Genomic DNA, 14,118 nt, shown 5'->3' with positions numbered 1-14,118 from the left:
TTTGTTTTTTTTTTTCCAGCGGTTCTGGTGTTAGTGAATCGCAACAGTTCATTGGAGCGCGTACATGCTATAACCAATGGGGTGTTGCTTTGTGGTGTTTATTTTCTTTCTTTTTTTTCAGTCCCAATATTTCGTAGTAACTGCGTCAACTATTGGATGTTTGTCTGGGGGGGGACCGGAAATCAGGTGCTAGAATTCTCAAGGGTGTTTTCCCCCTCCCCAAAAAAAAGATTTGAGTTTTTAGTTGAATTTTTTTTTTTTTTAATTTACAATCTGTATAAATATATACAATAAGTAAATAGGAGGTGAATGAGATGAACTGGAGCGGGAAGAGCAGGAGGAGAGAAGCTACCCAGCGGTAGCACTCTCTATATGAAATAGGGGAATGTGATTTAGTTCTTCAGACAGTAAGGAAGTCGCGGGGCCACTGGCGATTCAGTCGGCGAGGAGTATTAGGGATGTCAGAGGAGGCGAGAGACTGTACAAAAGGATTAGAGCTAGCCGAGAGAGTAGTACGGAATTTTTTATATTTAGTCTTGGCGAGTTGGTCTATGAAGGGAATGTTGAGGTCGGTGTGAAGAGTGAGGTTAGTCACCGTAGAAAGGAGCGTCAACTATCTGTCGGCAGTAGTTTTGACTGAAATGTCCTGCACTGTCCGTATGTTTGTAGGTTTGACTGAACCCCCACAGCTCTAGTCCATAAGTCCCACATAGGTTTGAGGATAGTACTGTATATTAAGCGTTTGAGTTCAATGGGTAATTTGTAGCGTCGTCCCAAGAAGTCTGTAAAGTAGTTTCGCACGTTTGGTCATTGCTTGTCTTTTAAGTCTAGTATGTGGGTTCCACGGGAGTCACTTGTCTATGTAGTTGAAATTCAATTTAATAAGAGACCTACATGGAACTTCGTATATCTCAGAATTAAGCATAAAAATGTTCCCGAAAAATTCGTGCTTCGTTCATCCGGCTGACGTCGATGGACGTCACCACAACTATTGAGTATACCGTGATGCTTAACTGTGGGGACTCTAGATTATCTAAACTATTAATTATTCAGGTCTAAACATGTAGAGAATTTTCAAATTGTGAAAGTTACGAATTGAATTTTGTCACGACAATGAACGCTTTCTAATTTCGTTTAAAATTAATAAATTATAAAAAAGAATGTAGAAAGGCATGCGCAGTAAATTCTTTGCATTCATTCATGAAAAAAGTATACCTCTGCGATATTTCTTTTGCATATTATTAAAACATGGCATGTTAAGTAAATTAATACGTACTCGTATAATAGATCTTTGAAAGTACAGAACCAATTCATATTTTCAGTCCCTCTGTTCCATTTTCTCGAGTAGTGAAAATTTAATTTTTCAATGTCAGGCAACATGTACGATGTTCTGGACAAAAACAATCCCATTATAATTTATCTTGTCCACCGTCGAAGCCATTAATTCAACTCATTATTAACGTTTTTTTAATAGTTGAGGGCCACAGTTGACGGGCATTGGAAAACTGGAAGGAAAAACCTTGAAAACACATTGAAACGATCGAATTTATTGTGAAATCATGTACTTTTTCTTAGCGCACACTCAGTGTGTCATTTATTGTGTTCAATAATCTAATTGAGAAAGAAAATGAACTGCTAAATAAATTCCTAGTTTGTTGCGAAGAACACTTAATATTTTTCAATGTTACCCAACATTTGGATTAAGTGTTAACTAACAAAGTTAACCGTATAGTTGCGCTTAGTTCAGCACAATAAGAGATGATAATGTATCTGTGGGATTAGTAGTTTTATTTCCATACTATAACTGTCCTATGGCTTCGCCATATTGAATTCCAACTAAAGAATATCGTTCGCATTTTCGTAATCGGTCTAATCTAATCGATTTATTCCTTTATCTGTAATTTATATGCACCTTGCATTTTTCAGTAATTGATTATTTCCAAGATCAAATAAGTAAAATAAGTTCTTATTCTGTAAATGCTTTTTTGTCCATGTTGTCAAAAAGTTCTAACTCCATATGATGTGGGCGAATTTCTGCAAAATCTTCTTTCTTTAAAGCTTGAATGGGAAAATTTACTTGTCATACAGTAACTAACCATGTTTTTGTCAGGAAAGTGAAAAAATATGAAAACTATCGGAGCCACGACATTTAGTTTATTCGATTAAAAGAACAGATAAACAAACGAATAAAACGTTAAATCTAGCTAATCTTTACACAGAACAAATTACATAGAGATAAACTAAATGAAATGAGAAAGAGATATTTTTAGTATGAGAAGTACAACTGTCATTTGGCGCTAAGCCAACGCACAACAACATGGTGTGGTGGCGGGGGGGTAACGTGGCATTGTTACGCCATTCTTCAGTGTGGCTTCACGGCAAAGTGATTCTGGCAGCGGAATTGAAGACGCCGCGTGGCTCCATTGTACAACATATTCCACTTAACTGACTAATGAATGTGTTCGAATTGTCAAAACTATTAAGTGCTTCCATCTAGCGGAAATAGCTGATCGTCTCTTAATGTTCTTCTGTAGCCAACAAGCATGCACAAGTCCAAACTGTCATGCGCTTTCTTTTACTTCAGTTCTACGATATAAGTTCTTTATTTACATTCTTTTTTTTTTACCATTGAATTATTACTAAAGTTTGTAGTCTTTAATTTTATGTAATCGTAATAAAAATTGACGAAAGGAAGTACGTCGTACTACATTTCCGGAACAGACTACTACTTTCTTGTAACAGTAAAGTAATGGCTATTTTTCAGGGTGGATTTTACGATTCAAATTTGGTATCGCGGATAAAGGTGTCCAGCTAACTTACTTTACTACTAATAATCAATTTCCTTAACCAAAACTTACAGTTTTAAAAGTTAAGTAGGGTTGATTAAACGCCAAAAGGTACACAAATCAGCAAGTACCCAACATTTCATTCGTACTTCTAGTAGTGTATCATACTTTTTAGAATGTATCAGATGTCACAGACCCTTGCGCTGGCCTTTTATCACCCATAAATATAGAATAATAAAAGATGTATCTCATCATCATTCGTAGTTAGTATTAAAAAGGTACATCATTTTAACCCTGTTCCAAATTATTCTTGTGATTTATCTTTATTCTGAATAATCATCACATTCACTCGCATATTAAATAGAAAAAGGGAAAGTTAGAGTTGCATCTTTTACTGTTTTAATTTGAATTACGGAGTCAAAATGAAATTTCAGTCTTGAATTCGTCTTAAGTGAGCACAAATTACTTAGTTAATGATAAATAAATAATATTTGTAATTATAAATCATTTATTTTCAAACTTTAATTTAATGTAGCCCTTTAATTGAGTGCTTGTTGTAAAGAAGTTTTATAACCAACTAAAAATATGCATATCTATTTTATGAATATATAGGCTTCGTGACCGTAAATTATTAAACTAAGGATTCAAGATTGGCGAGGAATCGGTCCAAATAAAAACAACAACTCGTCTTTTTTCCAACGTTGCGACAAATATATTGTCCTCTTCAGGGCGTGGCTATGCGGATCGGTTGAGTTACAGTTCCTAAGATGTATTGTTGGTTTACTGGGTTCGATTCCCCCGGTCTAGGCCTTGGATTTTATTTAATGGTTAATAAAAAAAATTTACAGTAAAGTATGTTTGTTAGTCGCCTCCGTCCATGACATCTAATTTGATAGTTTGACGTAAAGCCCACCTGCAAAGAGAAAATCTTTGGTCCAGCAGCTGTATTGGTATCCAGGATCTCCGCATTGGAATCCCAGTATACGCTGACCATTGAACTAATTAATCCCTTCTTTCTGTGCTCTTTTTTAATCTAGATAAAGTTAATAATTAAATGTGTTTCAAAATTCAACTTTAGAAACCTCGAAGTTAGTGAAACGAGGTAAAGTTTTTATAATGTAAATTTCTGTACGCAAACAAATGAGCATATGTTTTAACTTGCGGCAAGCATTATTTAAATTATCCTCCATATTTTCACTTTGTGAGTTTTCCCCCCTTAAGTCAGGTGTTGGTTTTTCTAGCTTTTCCTAAAAGGTTATGCATGTTCATTTTGTTCTTTATGTTAAAATTTTAGTGCATACTAAGTTGTGTAGCCCAGCATTAATAGTAGGGTGACGTAATGGGAGTACACATGTTATAGATACATGTATGTATGTAAAAACGTCTCATTTCAAGTTTTCCAAGTATCTACATATACATGAGGAAAATCTGTCTACCTACAAAACAACATTAGCACGACAACACTTTGTTGTGGAGAACTAGAAAACTGTACCCCAACTTCCCTTTTATTTTTATTCTATTTTAATGGACTGAACTTGAAAAGTCGGGAAATGCCTAAAGCTCCCGCTGCTGAAGCTTCCTGTCTGTTGCCACTTTCGCAAACACCAGTGGTATTATCTCGAGTCCTTCTCCAGTCCCTGCACAATATTATTCTGTTTTTATAAATATGCAAACATTGTTATGAAAAATACATTTCTACATTTGAATATACATAATATTAACAGGCTGTCTCCCCACACACTCCAGGGACTGTTGTCGACAAAGAATATATTTATGCATCCCAGCCATGAGGGGAGCGGAAGTTAAGTTTTTTTGAGAGAGAAATATGAGACTGTGTTGTGAATTCTGCCAGCCACAATATGTTTGCTGACTTTTGGTTCCTCCCCCTCTCATATTTGGAATTAGATTAGCAATTAGATTTAAAGTATAAGACTTCTTGTGTACGTCTTCTGCTCTTACATAGAGGTACATTTTTTTGGGCTCTATCCAGTAAAGGGATGCCAGAAGGCGTTCATTCCCATTGGCCTTGGGGACCAAGAGGTAAAAAAAAAAAATGGAGTTCTTCCCTGAAAAATCTTGCAATTTCTCGCTTACAAGCTGACTTAAGAGAAAACTCATGGCCATAACTTTCTGTGCTTTCATCGATACCTTTGAAGCGTTCCCTATTGCAGATAGAGGAAACTGTGCTTCATTCTTAGTACTCCAAAGAGGACAACGCGTCCGCTCTTTTACTAGAATCTCTCAACCTAATTTCCATCGATACTCATCATCGATAAATTGTGATATATTGGACATGAACATCATAATATACAGTTAATTTAGATACAGTGGCACCATCTTTGAAGAAAAGTTTTTCGATTGACCTCCCTAAGGATAGCTAGTCAAGTGAAATTCACGTGTTTACAAATTTTTTAGTGCTAGTAATAATTAAATATGGCGTGAATTTTTTTAAAAATCATTTATTGGAATTTACCACTGCAACAGTTGTTGCAACAAGCAAAGATGGTAAAAAAAGAAAGAAATAAAAGAAAATCATGAGTGGAGAAGGCCACTCCAGTAACAACGTGCTTTGCTCTCTCGATAAGAGAAGATCACAAGTCCATCTTCTCTTCAATCTCCTTAGAGGATTACTCTGGTAATGTGGAGGAAGATAGGCGTTCGTATGAGAGGGTTAGGATGAGCTCGGCTGTAGAGTGGAATGAAATTTGAAGAAACGAGTGTTAGCAAGAACCTGTAATGAAAGGGATTTTGAGATCATTATGGATAGTGTGAGGTTAGATACATAGAACGGAGCGTTTTCGAAGTTTTGCGAAGTATTTTTGGACGGTAATGTCTGGAGGCGTAGTGAGTTGGAACGCTTAGTCGATTCCCCCATACTTCGATGCTGTATGACCCCAAATAGGTCGCAGTAACAGTAGATATAAGAGTCTTTGGTTATGTAGGTTAAGATTCGAACGTTTGTCAATTAGTCTGGCGAGAAGTTTTGTAGCATTGGTTTGTTTCTTGTCTTTTCAGTCTAGTATGGGGGGATTCCATGTCAACCGTTTGTCAAGGTGCAGTCCAAGGTAGCGTACATTGTCTACAGTTGGTATTAGCCGTGAAATTTAAAATTTTAAAAATATAATTTTGAAAACATAGTAAATGAGTATCATCGGTGACCCACCAAAAAAATTTTTTTCTCATTTTAACGCGGTAATATAGTATATGTACTTTATTACCGTCTGTTTTCCTGTTAATTTAATGGAAAATTTACTATAACGGAAATATGTTCCTTAATTCTGTGGCTTGGTGCAAAAAGTGCCAAGGTAAAAAAAAAGGATTACGAGTGTACGTCCTCTTTGGTTTACCTAGAGGGGGGAAATATTGATGCTAAATTTTGACATTGGCACTAGTAAGTTTTAGTAACTCAGTTACTACTTGGAACTTGACTTTGGCACTTCTTGCAAGAAAAATTCTGATGGTTAATATATCAAAACGGATTTTTTTACTCAATTTTAGCAAAAACTTACATTGGCACTTCTTACACCAAGCCACAGAATTAGATTTTGATTTTTACAAAAAAACAAAAAAAACAAAAAACTGGCTGTATCATGGACACGGCCGTGTGTTGTACGTGAATACGCTACTGGCTCTTCAGGGATAGAATTATTAAGCAGCGGTAAGTGTTTTTCTTTTGTTAACTTCAATGAGCGCAGAAACCAACCACAGACGATCAGATACATTACACTTATGTCCGAATGGATTGTTGACAAACGTCGTAGTGAAAACGTGCACTAGCTGCTGCCCAATGTATGTTCATAATCGACGATCGAACACAATCTATGCCTATACAGTCCGTTGTCAATGTAGAAGCGATTTCATCATCCACTTGCATAATTTCAACCGCCCCAGCTGCAAATGTACTGACATCGTCGTTGATCCGCTCGGCCGCATTCATTCTTTTACGTTCCCGGCACAGTTTGACTCGGTCATATGGGGTTTTATTATTACCATTCGATTGTTCTTGAGAAGCCCTTTCCAACCGTATATGATCTCCGTATTTAGTTTTGGCTTTTCGACGCGTATATATTTTTGGTAATATTTTTTTATTCTAACACCTTATTATATTCACTGTCACTATTTTACACTAATGTTTTATGTACAATCGATAAATTGTGAGGACAGCTGACGATTAAAACTTAAACGAACATCGTAGCTTCTCCGAGTCAAAAGTTATAAGTACTAATTGCAAATCTCGATACGCAGCAAAATGATCTCAAAATGGCGGCGCTTTCCCCTCCACCGCGCGCGATGCGTCACAGTCCTCGCTTATCGTAATGAATTCTTTGATCCTTTAGCTATAGTGGTCTAATTTAATTTTGGATGTAGACGATAGATTCGAAACTATAATGCCAAACTGTATCCCTCGATTTTATTATCATTAGATTTTTTGGATTGCCTGCATATGACATCAAATTTAAAGACGTATTCACGTCAAAAAAGAAAGTTAAATAAGCTACCTTTGGATAAAAAATAATTTGTAACTGAAATAATATTGATCCAGAACATATGAAGACCGGATTTCATTTGTTAGATTTCAAGGATGAAGAAATTAGGGTTGTCTTGGTAGCGAAAGGAGCGGGTATGATGGCTGAACACAGACTGGAGAAAAAGTTAATGTAAACACAGGTTCTTACCGCTGCCAACCAAATATATTTCCCATGTAAGGGGGGTTCTAGGGAAATTAAGAATGTAGCTGGGCGTGTGTGTGTGTGTGAAATGGGGGGGCGCCGGAAACGAAACTCTATGTGTTTACCTTTGCATCAAATTAAATACTACTCTGCCTCTCTCTCTCTTCCGCCCAAGTTACTTACGTATGTAAGTATGTTTACGGGAAGAGAGGAATATCTCCCCGGCAGGCTAAGAGTGTTTACCCAAAAAGAGAGCTTTCTCTTTACTCTTAACTTTACTCCAAATAGATCTTCACATGATGAAAACAATAGAAACTCTTATCTCTCTTTTTGTGAGGGTTTTGTTTAGAATGATTTCTGTTTTAATGAATTGAAACTTTGCTCTTTCCGGAAGTAAAGTAGAGCATCTCGCTTTCTGTTCAGTCGTCATTTTTCTTTACGACCCACTTCCTGAAATTAAGCCTATTCAAATATTCCTTCTTTTTTTTTTTGAAAAATGCCTCATTTTCTTAAAGCTTATTGAAATTTTTCGCTGAATTTATTTTAATAGGATTTCCATAATTACGTGCTCAAAGAAAATATATTCGTATACTTACAAATAAAATAAATACAAAAATTTAAGCAGTTTTTCCATATTTACTTGTTTGTCTGTAAATGCGTGCGCATCCAAGTTGAAAACGAAAAAAGAGCAGTGTTTTCACAGGATCAACAAAAAAGGTCCTCCTCTCCTCGCTGCGTAGATTGCAATGAGGAGGAGGATTTCAAACATATAATAATGGATATGTCCACGTTATGTAGTAGAAAGGAAACGAATGTTTTGAGGACTTATACAGGTATTTAGATGCACCATTTCGCTACGAAGACATAATATTCTCCACCAACATCTATGTGCTTAAAAATCTGTAGCGGAGGTAGCTAAGAAATATGAATGTATTTAAAAGTTATAGCCGATTAGAATGATTGGAAGAAAATGATTAGAGAAGGATTACGGTGATTTTAATTTAGGTTAAGCTATAAGGATGGCAGGAATATAGAGTACTGATCCATCCATTAGTTGTAAGTTTGTATGTCAAGAGTTACTGTGGAAACAATAGCAAAAATAACAAAGCGTTTTTGAAAATTCAAAAATATTAATAAAAATCTCAAATATGCCTACTAAGTCAGTCAAGAAGGTGGTGAACGTGGCTGGAAAACGTAAAGGGACGGAGAGTGGATCGGTCCCTACCACTAGAAGCATGTTGTGCCAACCGGATGTGAAGGTAGCTATGGAACTGACTGAGGTAAGCACCAACCAAGGAGCAAACAAGTTAAGTGATGAACAAATTTACACCAAGGCGAACAAAAGTACAAATGCATACACAAATATGGCGTATCAAAGTACGGATTTAGGACCCTTTTATGTTATAGTGGAAAGCACTAACAAGGACAAAAAGGGGCTTTCGAGGGTGCACCCAATGTCAGTTGGGAAACTATTATACGAAAAACACATAGACATTGCCAAAAGTATCGACGGAATTAAAAAGCTCGGCGTAAATAGAATGAGAGTTGAGATGAACAATGGGGTAGCGGCCAACAGATTAGTGAGTTCCGCAATTCTAAAGGAAAAGGGGTTCCGAGTATACATACCCAGATATTTATTGCAGAGAAGGGGAGTAATTAGGGATGTAGACGAAGCATCATGAAGCATCTCAATGTAAAGATAACACACCTAAGTGTGTGAATTGCGGCAGTGCTAGCCATTTGGCAACTAACGTGAATATGTGTCCCCAATATAAGAAAGAGAAAACTCTAAAGCAATTAATGGGCGAGAAGAATATCTCATACCTGGACGCAAGAAGATTGCTATCCAGTAACTCGTTTGCCGCCTTAGCGGAAAAACAAGGCCCCACTTTAGATAGTCTAAAAGAATTCCCCTTACTAAATAAACTCGTAGGTAACGATAATAGGCCATTCGCGTCTACCATCTCTTATAAGAGGAAAACCAAAAGAAATAGGTTTGAGGTGTCCCCTAATTTCGATCAAAAATTAAATAGTTGTATATAGTAGAGGGATGAATGTGTGAAGCGAATGTATCTATAAGTAAGAATGGAGAGTGAGTGATATTCTAGTGATAAGCAACTAGACGATGCTGGCTGTATGGCGGAAGCCAATGCCAAAAAACAAGAGCAGTGTTTTGTCTGTTTGTACGTTTCTATTTAACTCTTCAAACGTCACACAGCTCCTCACAGTTTGTTCCGTATAATTTGTAAAAAAAACAAAAAAAAAACCCGGACACAATGTGTGCAGAGAACAGCTCTTACCACTCTGTAGGACCAAGTGCACAGTCTAGAATTGGGGAGGGGGCCATTGTTGGCCGTCACCTTCATGGAAGAAAAGCTCTCATCCAGCGAGAATTTCCAGTAATCATTGAGGATTCACCAAAGCAACATGGCCTGACCATCATTTTCCGACTAGTTTCATCATTGCTAGGGACAATCACGTCCTGTCTATCATTCATGTAGTTTCCGGTTTATTCCTTCATCATTACCAACAAATCACTTCTTTTTCACCTCCCCCCGCGCTCATATCATCTCTTTCACTCCTTCTCCACTACTAATGAAAAGCATTCCGATAAACTTAGTGTTAAAGAAAGTCAGCGGCGATAGAAGAAAGTCCGTGAAGTTGCCCATAGATCAAGTACTAAGTGATTAATATGGGACTTACGTGGCAAAGCAGTAAAAACTTTTTTTTTTTTCCTCCCTCTCACTCTTTACCTTAAAGAGAGTTCAGTGCGATTGTGTTTGCGACTTAAAAACCCATGGAAACTCGAAACTCTTAACTTTAACTACAAGCTACTTCCACTACTGAAAGGATACTGTATTCTGGTTACGTGTACAGAATGTTGTTATTGTTGCCGGGGGCGGTAGTTGTTGTTAAATTAAACTGGAGATGGTAGAGGTGGAAGTGTTCAATTTCGCCGTCGGCTTGACGTGATGATCACATAGCGCCGCCATCGCACCATGCTGCAATATGACTCCTCCCTTAAACTTTGCCAGTTTGATGGCAACAATAAATAGCAGATTGTCTAGCAGGTTAACATGGTTTAATTAACTAATAGTGAATAGTGAGCACTAATTGTTTCTCTTGACGTCGCTACGTCATCGTTGTCAGCTGGCCTCGTCACTTGCCATATACAATGTTCTAGAAACTTTTGGTAAACTATTTCCTTTAACGGCAAACTTACAAACTAGATAACGCTGCTTTGTAATATTAACGTTAATTAAAGAAATTCTTCAATTAAGTAGAAAACTTTAACGGTTGTTGTTAAACAGTTCAAATAACACAGTAACGTGTTATGTCGTCACATTTTAAGAATGTCATTAACTATTTAAAATTTGAAGTTAAAATGTGACTTTTTTTAAATTTTATTTATCCTTTTAATGTAATTTACACCTGTGCCTACAGGGTGCAATAGGTAAATGAGATGAGTGTATAAATAAATAGCGTGGCAGACGTGAATGATGGTCATCCAGTGATGGCCGCCAATAGTCACCCAGTTGGTGACGGGGCCAACGGCGCCTCAGCCGTCTTCGAGGATTGGAGGGTAGCCTTAGTTGAAGACAAGTTTGCAGCTAAAGGGTTGGGGGATGAAATGAGAGTTTTTGGTGAAAATTTTTATATCGAATTTTGGCAAGTTCGGAGATAAGTGGAATTGGGAGAGATCTGTATCGTATTGTGTGGTTGCTAACATAGAATGGAGCGTCTACTATGCGGCGGCGGAGTATTTTGGATTGGAGTGTTTGCACAGTCTATTGATGTTTGATTTTTTTAGCTGTTCCGTAAAGTTGCGAGTCCGTAAGTTGGTGTGAGAAGAGCTGTATAGAGTCGTCGTTTGTTCTGTAGTGAGAGTTTTGAGCGTTTGTCAAGTAGTCTGGCTAGAAGTTTGTATCGTTTGTTTAGTTGGTAATTGGACATTAAAAAAAAAAAGCCTAAATTTTAAGTAAATTATTAAACGGTGTAAAAGTGTCGGAGCGAAGGAAGATGTTGCCATTGGTAGAGGTAGTAGAGGATAATTTTTTATACTGAAACATTTGAAAGTCCTAAATACTGTTTGAGGAAATACTATAGTGGCCATCTGCACGATTGAGGTGGGGCTTTCTTCTTGATGTGTTGATCCTCACTTGAATGAGGGCCTCATTTTGTTTTACAGCCAATGGTTGTTGGGTAAAGCAAAATTTCATGCGGATGATCCGGAGACGCGATAGCTTTATATTCTCAATTTCAGGTGCTTGTGGTAGTCTTTTGATTTTTTGGAAACCTGTCTTCGAGGGGACTGTTGTTCCTCTGTAAGAAACTTCTCCCGATTATTTCCTTACGGCCTGTTTATTGAAGGATTCTTTCAATTTACGTTTTTTTTAGGTGGACCTAAAAATGATTCATCATTTTTACTTGGTTGAACTAGCAGGTGCAAACATTTGGTAGCCCGATTTTCATAAAACGTTAATAGTTATCGCTGTACACTGTGGTTACGTCTAGTATTGCCGGCAGTGTGAATCACCATTCTAACGACATCTCGCTATATACTTGATTCGGTTCCTTATTGCTTCTGGAAAAGCACCCACTGTAGGGAGAACCATGGATCTTCTCCGGTTGCGCCACGGTCAATGCATGAGATCACATTTCATTTTTCATTGCCATACTTCCATTAGTTTGGTTAAAAAAAAGAGCAACATTGACCAATCCAAAGTGACTTACAAACACCTGGGGAAAAAGGGAAGGGATTAGCTATGTGGTTAGCGTATTGGATTCCTACGCGGAGGTCCCGGGTTCTTCGAATCTAGCTGCTGACCCTTAGATTTTCTCTTCCTAGGAGCTTCTTCGGCTCACTGTCCGGTTATCTGTAACGAGAGGACACTGTCCGGAGGCCGGCAGTGCACTGAAAAAAACTCTGGGCGCCAATAACCTTAGATGTTGACGCGCCTTAAATCATTTAAAAAAAAACACTTGGGTAAGACAGCGTTCATGGAGTCTGTAAAAAAAGTGTGCAAGTAATAATTATAGTGGATTTGTGAAAATAGATTCATCAACATCTCACCAGATCCTATGTTCATTGCGTGTTTAATTGGAAGAATTCTTATGGACGTTAAAATCTTTAATTGGAAGAAATGGCAAATCCACACAGATTCTGTTAGGGTAATTTGCTTGTTTATTGATTATTTAGTTCAGATACCTTGTCGCGATTCAGAGATGCTGCGAGATGATTAAGGTTTAGGCGGCTGATTTCAGGTGTTGAAAGTTTTTCAGCATGTTCAGTTAAACAAGTTGCTGCAAGGGCTGCTGCTACACCCCAGGATAACTGCCAAAAATGTCCTAACAGCCAGTGATTACAAATTGAAGGATGCTGTTAAAGAACTCTTAAAAGGAAAAGGAAAAACCTGTAAATAGGAAGTTAGTTAGCGTTGAAATGGCGCCCTCACCGCCAATGTAAAGTACAGCATGAATTGAAGGCACCTGAATCACCAATCTCTTCAGCTATCGTTACGGCGCATACTTTGCACAAAATACAGTGCTGCACTATCAGCGCGTAAGAGAACGGTAGATAAGAGACAGCTCTAGCTGTTCTCTCATTCCAGTCGAACAGTTTCCTGTGACGTGTAATTCTCACGTACTTCTGTACCATGGTTTTTCCCCCCCATTTTCTCCAGATAAAAACCTTATTATTACCTCCTCTTTACCGCCCGCTGTTTGACGGTGGGTGTAGGGGGTATCCACCAACTGCTGTACTGCACCAGACTACTCTCTGTACCAGGTTAGGTCGTTATTGGAAGGTTAAAACTGTTTTCTTTTTCCTGTGACCTAAATAACAGGACGTACATTTTCTTCTCTTTAGATACGACGACGAAATCACTGGACATTACCACTATCTATCTGGGCGATTAAGTGCGTCACATCTTTCCTCATCCACCCTTCTCTTGTTCGCTGTGTCCCTGCGTCAAATGTGTTGTAGCCATTTATTGATCTTTTATTTTTATTATCATGTTTATGTTTTTTCCATATTTCTGGTGATCATGTAGCGATAATAATAAAAACCGGAAATGGCGTTTTTATATGTTGGTAGTTTAATGGATTGTAGTTTTTATTTTTACTGTGTTTTAATGTTTCAGCTATAAATATGTCATAGGTCTGACTTTAATCTACTCATTAGCCTGGAGGAGGGACGCCCACTCATATCCTAGGGCTCTATTGCGCCCTTTGACCAAGTTCAATAATGGCCCTTCACAATCCGACATGAGAGATTTCATATAAATTTTACTTTAAACCAATTTTTAATTTAAACAAATTTATTTCGCATATTCTAAGATAGAGTCAAAGAAACAGTGGATCCCCAATTTCTTGAGGAGTTACAGCCAAAGTGGTTTTTATGGCCATCGCTTTTGGAAGAAAGAAGCTTATTATGTCACCATTTTAGAGTTCTAGTAAAAAAAAAAAAAATTCACCCTTCCACAAGCTCCCAAGGTTACCCACCATGAGCCCAGAAGTCTGAGGCTCAAAGCATAAATTGCTGAGCAATCTGGCAGGTTTTAAGGGGCATTTCTTCTATCTACGGTAGACCATTATGTAGAGATTTTCTTTTATCTGACTTTTCATGGATTTAAGAATGCATAAGACCAGATTAAGTCGAC

General features: G+C 37.5%; 1 protein-coding gene across 5 annotated transcripts in view; it reads left to right on the top strand.

The window, feature by feature from the left end:
* Positions 1–14,118, top strand: part of LOC141454937 (uncharacterized) — a 552,216-nt gene that overhangs the window by 267,335 nt on the left and 270,763 nt on the right. The gene's annotated exons all lie outside the window — the stretch shown is intronic.

This window comes from Rhodnius prolixus, unplaced genomic scaffold (assembly GCF_049639745.1).
Source record: "Rhodnius prolixus isolate KJV_2025 unplaced genomic scaffold, Rpr scaffold_15, whole genome shotgun sequence".
Lineage (NCBI taxonomy): Eukaryota > Metazoa > Arthropoda > Insecta > Hemiptera > Reduviidae > Rhodnius > Rhodnius prolixus.
This window is presented reverse-complemented; position numbering and strand designations above follow the sequence as displayed.